At 42.1% G+C, this 7,258-nt stretch overlaps 1 pseudogene; it reads right to left on the bottom strand.

Moving 5' to 3' along the window:
• Positions 1-594: 594 nt before the first annotated feature.
• LOC112296587 (ganglioside GM2 activator pseudogene) lies at positions 595-1,148 on the bottom strand (annotated as a pseudogene).
• Positions 1,149-7,258: the final 6,110 nt, after the last annotated feature.

Here is a 7,258-nt window from a genome sequence, read left to right as displayed (position 1 = left end):
TCTTGTATTTATTCAAACAACAGATCGAATTTACTGGTAAATTATTTTGCAAGTAAATTAATCTGAATATGGCTACCTGTTAAAAATGAGGGTGATTTTAGAGAGAAAATTGTTTTAGTAATATATCTTTGTGGATATTAGTTTCTAGTGCTGTTTATCATCCCTTTTTTGGGTTTTAATTCAGTGACAAAAAATTTAATGAGAAAATCAAAAGTACTTCAGGCAAATAAGACTGGGTCAGTCTGAACTTGTGGGGGGGAGGGATCGCAAAACATGTTGGTCCTGTTGAGTGTTCAGGAAGTGAATTAAGCTCTTAGAAAGAAGGCCATAAGGGTGAGGAGGAAAATGAAGTGGTCAGCCTGGTAGATGTCTCAGAATATCAAGAACTGCCAAGCTCATCCTCCCTTAGGTTAGGGCTGCTTGCTTATGCCTAAAATGCAGGGGGCCCCAAATGATTTTCAGCATGGGTAGTAACATCATTGTAGGAAGTGGCTTGAAGGCTGACACAGAATTGGAATTTGGCCTTGGCAAATGCAAGGCAGGGGAAGAGACTCCTTTCTCACATCCCTTCATTCTGCTGTAGCTAGTGCCATATTATATGTCCTTCAGAGAGGTATCAATCTTGAACCATCCCAGACAAATTCTCACCTCTGCTAGGATGCTCTGGCTGTGGTGACTCCAGCCAGGCAGCTACAGGTCAGGCAGGGTGACATCACTGGTGGGCAGTGAGTAGATGCCTCCTTTGAAGGGACACTGGAGGAAAGCCCATGGTTGTACAGTGGCTCTGGGGAGAACTTTCTAGGGAGAATAGTGTCGAGTATACCACAGAGGCCTTCATAGGTTCATTTACCAATTTGTTTCACACACAGGGCTTTGACCCAGAAGCCAGCCATTTCTTTCCGCACATTAATTCCACCTTCTGAGGACCATCGAGGGTGATCCTCTTCTGGGTCTGGGCACTGACGGTCACACTCCTAGGGGCGGCAGTGGGGTTGGCTGTGCAGTCAGGCTTTTGATCATCGCAGGGTCCTCCCCCTGGTCACAGTTTTCACAGAAAAAGCTACTGAAGTGGAATGGCTTTTCAGGAAGACCTTTGCAAGGGCTGAAGCAAGAAGCAAGCCCAGGGTGATCAGCAGCAAAGCCCGCATCAGGGTGGGTCTGCATCAGGATAACTGTCCATTGTCTTTCGAGGTTTTGTTTCTACCTGTAAATTTGATTGGATTTTGAATTCTTCTAGTTTCCTCCGATATCTGGCCATGACTCTCCAAACTAACATTTCTAATTATTCTTCCATCTTTAGACTTGGAATCACTGTGAACTAAAATTGGCCTTTTTCCACAGCCTTGCAAGCTAGTGTCAGACAACTTGATATAAACTTCAGAGAAATCACCACAACAGTTCATATATGGGCAGTCTTTGTGCCTGTTTCCATAAAATCAGCAGACTGCAGACCAGGGTAATCTATCAGATTGTCACTGCCTGTCCTCACCCTATCTGAAGATGCTTCAAGACATGCAGCTAGAAATCCTCGTGACTGCTTGCCTTCAGAACTCAGAAACCAGGATCATAGTGTGCTCCAATTGTTAACCATCATTTTTCTTTTCCTCTTTTTTCCCTATAGATATGCCTCTTATTAAATATCTGATTGCTTGCACCAGAGGCCTAAATTGGGGATCCCACCTGCATCACTGCCTCCTGAAATGAGACACACTGTTTAACTGAACTGACCTGTTCTCAAGACTGAGACTGGGTTCATGAGAAATGAAACAATTTATCAACGCAACTTCTGGAATGTGAAACTTCTCAGGAAGTTTCAAAGGAGGGACCGAAGGGGTTCAGAACAGGCTTTCCCAAGATGTGCCACCTTGATATATGAATTATTTGAGTTGAAGGCAATCCAGACCCTGCAGGCTCATAAGAGCATTTTATTTCTCCCTTAAAGAAATTAATTAGAGGCCTTGTCAATAATGAGTTCTCACCAGAAACAAATTTTTATGACCCATCTGTAGGGCTGGGAAAACATCTAATTACTAAATAGCTGCTCTTTTTATCATCCTCAGAATGACCTTCCTCCCCTCTGAAGCCCCAAAGTGTCTTACCTCATTCTTAGCTTGAAATGCCAATTATACATCATTTTCTCTTTCTGTCTCTGAACCTCTCATGTATATGGGGTTCCCATACATATGCATGTAATTAAATTCGGTCATTTTCCCTTGCAAATCTGTCTTATGTTTATTTGATTAGACCAGCTGAAAGAACCTAGAAGGGTGGGTAGAAGAAAGTTTCTTCCTGCCCCACAAGTCCTCCCTTTTCACCCATTTCTTCATGGTCTGAATTTTGGGGAGATACAGTGAACACTTAGTATTGTTACAATTTAAAATAAACTCATAATATAAGAAGTGAAGAATGGTTCATAGTAGACAATTATCTTTCTGGGCCAGAGATAGGGAATGGCGACTTGAGGTCATCGGTGATCCTGTACCAGTGTCTGCCACAGAGACACAGGCACACGCTGGAAACTGCTTCACTCAGGACAGACACAAATATGCTCCAGCAGAACTGCAGCTGGTAAAACAAGAAAGCAATGTCTCCTGTATACCAGTCTTATTGTATTCCTCAGCAATTACTTTGACTCTGAACTTCAGAATGACCTCTTGTTTTTTTCCTCAAGAACAATTTTTTATACTTTCTCTTTCCTTCGATTTACATTTTAATGTGTAGTGGGTTCATGACACTGTAAGATTCTTTATCAAAGGTGCTAAAATACATGCAAATCTTTTGTGAAATTTTTTATAGATGAATAAAAAGCAATGCCCTTGAGATGTCACTTGTATATAGTATTATGTATAAAAGTAAATTCAGAAAATAGTAAACAAGGAGGTTAATTTTCTCCCCATTGTGCATACAGTTGATTTCTTTTTCTTCATCTTTGAAAAAAATTGTAAGGGTTAAAAGGAAGATAGAAAGAAAATCAAGTTTGTGGTAATATGCTACAGGAAACAAATACATCCTGATACATTCTGATACTTTACGCAGAGTTGTCCTTCCTGGTCTGACACATGCCCTTGGGACCCTCTAACTTTACACTGCATGCTGTGGACATTGAAGAGGAGGTTCTGAAGGTTGTCCGTTGGTGGACTGTCCTGTACAGTAAGGCAAATTGACCTACTCTGTTTCCCCTTCCACTTCTTCTGCCTCTTCATTCCTCTTCTTCTCTACAACAGATAGCTTGTTCATAGCACCATCTAAAGAGGAAACAGAATGGCTGTGGCTACACATATAAGTTAATCAGGCTGCACTTGAGATGCTACTGCTTTTAGGGCAGTAGCAGAACTGGATCCTTGGTGCCATGTAAGTTCAATGGGAACTGCTTAGAAAGAGCATATAATTGATTTTCTTCTGGCCATTGGAAGTTAGAGTGCTATTCTGTGCTTACAGCCAAGGAGAACTCCATTATGCTAGGTTTAGGGTAAAAGATATCTGTGTAAGTGATGTTGGGGACTCGCTCTCCACTCTCTAAATGTGAAAGAAGTCATAAAAAAAATGGGATGAAAAAGTATTCACTACCTAAGCTACCTGTTCTAGTAGATTAGTCATTCACAAACTCCAGAACACATAAAAGTCACCAGGGGACCTTATTAAAAATGTGGATTTCCAGCTCTGCTCTCAGTAATTCTGATTAAGTAGGCCTGGGATGTATTTTTACATGCACCCCAACTGATTCTTATGTAGTCAGGGGAGCACACAATAGGAAAGCATGGCATTAAATAGCAGAAACTGCTCGGGACAGGGACAGACACCATTCAGACATTCCAGTGTTTTGACTTAAAGGGCTATCTGTAATTTCCAAACATTTTTCTGCTTTGATCCTCTCTATATGTATGTACTCTTTCACCACTGCCTCATCACATAGGAATTTGAAAGTGGTAGGAGAAGGGAGTGGGACAATACATGCTAGTACAGTAGGGAGGAGGCAGTCGCACATCGAAGTCTGCAGGTAGGCATGTGGAAAGCTCTCGAAGATTCTGATACTATTTCCTCTATTTCCCATTCCACTCACTAATAGGTAACCCTTATCTTGGAGAAAAGTAAGTGTCTTCTGGTGGGAAATTTCTGGGTGTGAGGAGACTTTTGATAACACTCAAGGCACCATGGGACTTACATTGTGGGTAATAGTAGATAAGACCTCCATGTTGGGAATGTTCCTTCCCTTTGAGGGTGGACAGATATAATCTGGTTTCTTCTCCATGAGGTCTCTCCCTCCAAACTCCAGTCTTCCTTTGATCTTACCTGAGGGTGGGAGGTGGGGGTCCTGCCTAATGTTGTACAGGTTGAGCATGCATTCCTAAAGGACGAGTATAGCTGGAATCCAGTCCTGATTCCACTCATCAAGCTGGATGTTAGAACCAGGGCAAGGGGTATGTCTGGCCAGAGGAAGGGGAACTTAATTAATTAATTTTTAATTTTTATTTATTGATTTCAGATAGAGAGAGAGAAGGAGGGAGGGAGGGAGGGAGAGAGAGGAAGGGGGAGAGAGAGAAGCATTAATTTGTTTTTCCACTTATTTGTGCATTCACTGGTTGCTTCTTGTATGTTCCCTGACTGGGGATCAAACCCACAAACTTGGCATATCAGAATGATGCTCTAACCACTTGAGCTACCCAGCCAGGGCTGAAAGGGGAACTTTTAAAAATTTACAGTAGGTCTTTGTTGGTTGGGACCCTGCCAGGTGGCACACCCAAGGGTCTCTCGGTTTTGATGCCCTCCTTGACTTCAGTAAACTGAGTGGGTATTGGGGTGATAGGAAGAAAGAAAATAGAATGCAATTTAGAAAGAACTTTGTTTACTGATGCACATTCTGAGTTGAAAATCCCTGCTTTCCTGACAATAACTGAACCTCATAAAGAGACTGTTCATATGACCTCTTCTAGTCTACGCTCATCTAGTCATTGGAAAAACAAATTCCTAAATCAATGACACTTAATTCCCTTGTGTCCTTTTAATCCTCTTAGCTGCCAATTTCCAGCTTATGAGTTAGACTTGTTTAATGCTTGAGGCCAAGATACTGTGTTTTAATTGACTAGATGCAGAGAGCTTTACTCTAGAATCTCATCAGTATACAAAGTATATTGACTCCAAGTTGGAAAATGTTTCAGAGGCCATTACAAAACTTCTATTAGAAGAGACACCTTCTTAGATACCACCCATTCAAGAAGAAGGATTAAGGAGAAACAGGGAGGAAACAAGCTTGAAAGAGGTGTTTTACTCTTCACTCCAACCCCTTTCCTCATTTCCCATGTCAAAATGATCTCTCAAGTGATTTTTGTAGAAGTATTTGCCTTCTCACAACCTATTCCACTGTCCCACTGTTGAAAAAAGTCCTTGGAATGCTTCACCCTTGCCTTTCTGAGTAGGTTCACATACTGAACTCTGACCACAGCAACATTTACAGAGCTACCTGCTGCCCATCTTACAGGCCATCGATGCTGCAGGAAACCTTCCTGATTCACAGTCTCAGTGCTTGTCTTTAGATCACCTGCTGACCAACCTGCTGACCAACCAGATCTAGTCTTGCTTCCAACTTTGCTGGCTGAAGTATATCTGTGGGTCCTGCAGAAGGCCAGGCTTATTCTCTTTCTTAAAGTGATATTAGCGGGTGCTCAGAGGGTATTACAGATCATTAGCTACCTAATCATTCAAGTTCCTAAATAGTTGTCCCAGGTTGACTGTTCACTGCTTTCATTATGTAGCTAGGCATGTGCTGGGCACCTCACATGAATCCAACTCAGTCTTCACACTCTATGAACTAAGAGTCAGTCTAGATTTTTCAGTTGAGAAACTTGAAGTAAAGGAATTGGAATAACTTGTATAAGGTTACACATCTTATTAAAACCCAAAATGTAACAAAGAAAGCTAAGGGAGGAAAAGTGCTTTAGAAGGAAAGGAGGCAGGTGTGCGGCACTTCATTTTGAGAACAAATGCATATTCATTTGGGAAGAGCATATTTTTCTATCTGACTCCTCTGCTGGGTCAGCAGATCAGTGCTGCAGTAATGTTTGCTGGGTTTAGACATGATTTTATTTTGTTGACCTCATTTTGTTCTTCAGTCCTTTACAACTTAAAATCTGTCTTGGCCAGAATGGAGATTTCAGACATAAAGTTATTTTCACTTTTTCTCTTCCTTTGTCAGTCTAATAAATATTATAGTGACCACCCATTTTCCTCCTAGAAGTACATATTTTGTAAGTGAGTGTGGGACAAAGGAAATGCTGATGGATCGTAGGCCCTGAATTTTATTTTTTTGAAACTTCAGTTTTGATTGCTGAGGCATCCACTTCAGAGATAGCATCCACTCCAAAGATGGCTATCTCCAATAAGCACATTTCTAGCCACTACTAGATACTGAGCCAGGCCTCCTCCTCCACTACTGAGGGACCTTTGTTTTAAAGGTCTTGGTTGATTTGAGTAACTGACCATTGGGGCTACTAGTTTGTTTTCTCTTTCTGTAATTTAAATTTCTGCTCTTATGTTTTAAATTAACCAGTAAAGAATGAACCCCCAAAACCCTAAGTCCTCACCCCAGACCCCAATAATGGCAGCACCCTGGGTACATGCGTGCTTTCTCCACCGGCAGTCTTGACCTTACTGTGTGGTCCTAGGTGTTCCAGGTCTTGTAAGTAATAAACCTGTATCTTTTCAAAGTTTCTTGAAGACTTTGCCGAAGGTGTCTTGCAGTCATAAGAATCACAAGGGCTGGTGCAGCCACAACATTTGTTATTGATAGGCTCAGATTGGCACAGAAGTGTTGCCAATGGAAGTGGGGCTCTTTCATGGGATCCTGAATAAAGCATTTCACAGACCCATACATGGGAGACTGCGGTGTGGCAAGATTTATTTGGGTGGGAATAGAAGGCTGCCTCTGTGACCCATCTCATCTGTCTCACCATGAAAAAATCCATCTGTGTCTTCAGCACAGCCAAAACAAAGGCCAGTGTCCTCAGTTTCCATTTCTTTGGAGCTTGGCAGCTGCTAGTGTTAAGTCTCCATCCAGGGAGCTTAGCGCTATTCCCTGCTGTGCTGCTGTACCCAGGCTTCTGCCTGGAGCTTGCGTTTGGAGTCTGGGTGGCTGCTGGCTGTGTAGCTGCTAGACCTACATGGCTGCTATGAAGAGAATGAGTGAATGAGTGAGGTGAACATATATTCCCCAGTGAGAGAGAGAGCTTCTCCATTAAGCTGGGTTACGTTGTCTTGGGACAGA

The sequence above is a fragment of the Desmodus rotundus genome, chromosome 7 (genome assembly GCF_022682495.2).
Source record: "Desmodus rotundus isolate HL8 chromosome 7, HLdesRot8A.1, whole genome shotgun sequence".
Classification (NCBI taxonomy): domain Eukaryota; kingdom Metazoa; phylum Chordata; class Mammalia; order Chiroptera; family Phyllostomidae; genus Desmodus; species Desmodus rotundus.
This window is presented reverse-complemented; position numbering and strand designations above follow the sequence as displayed.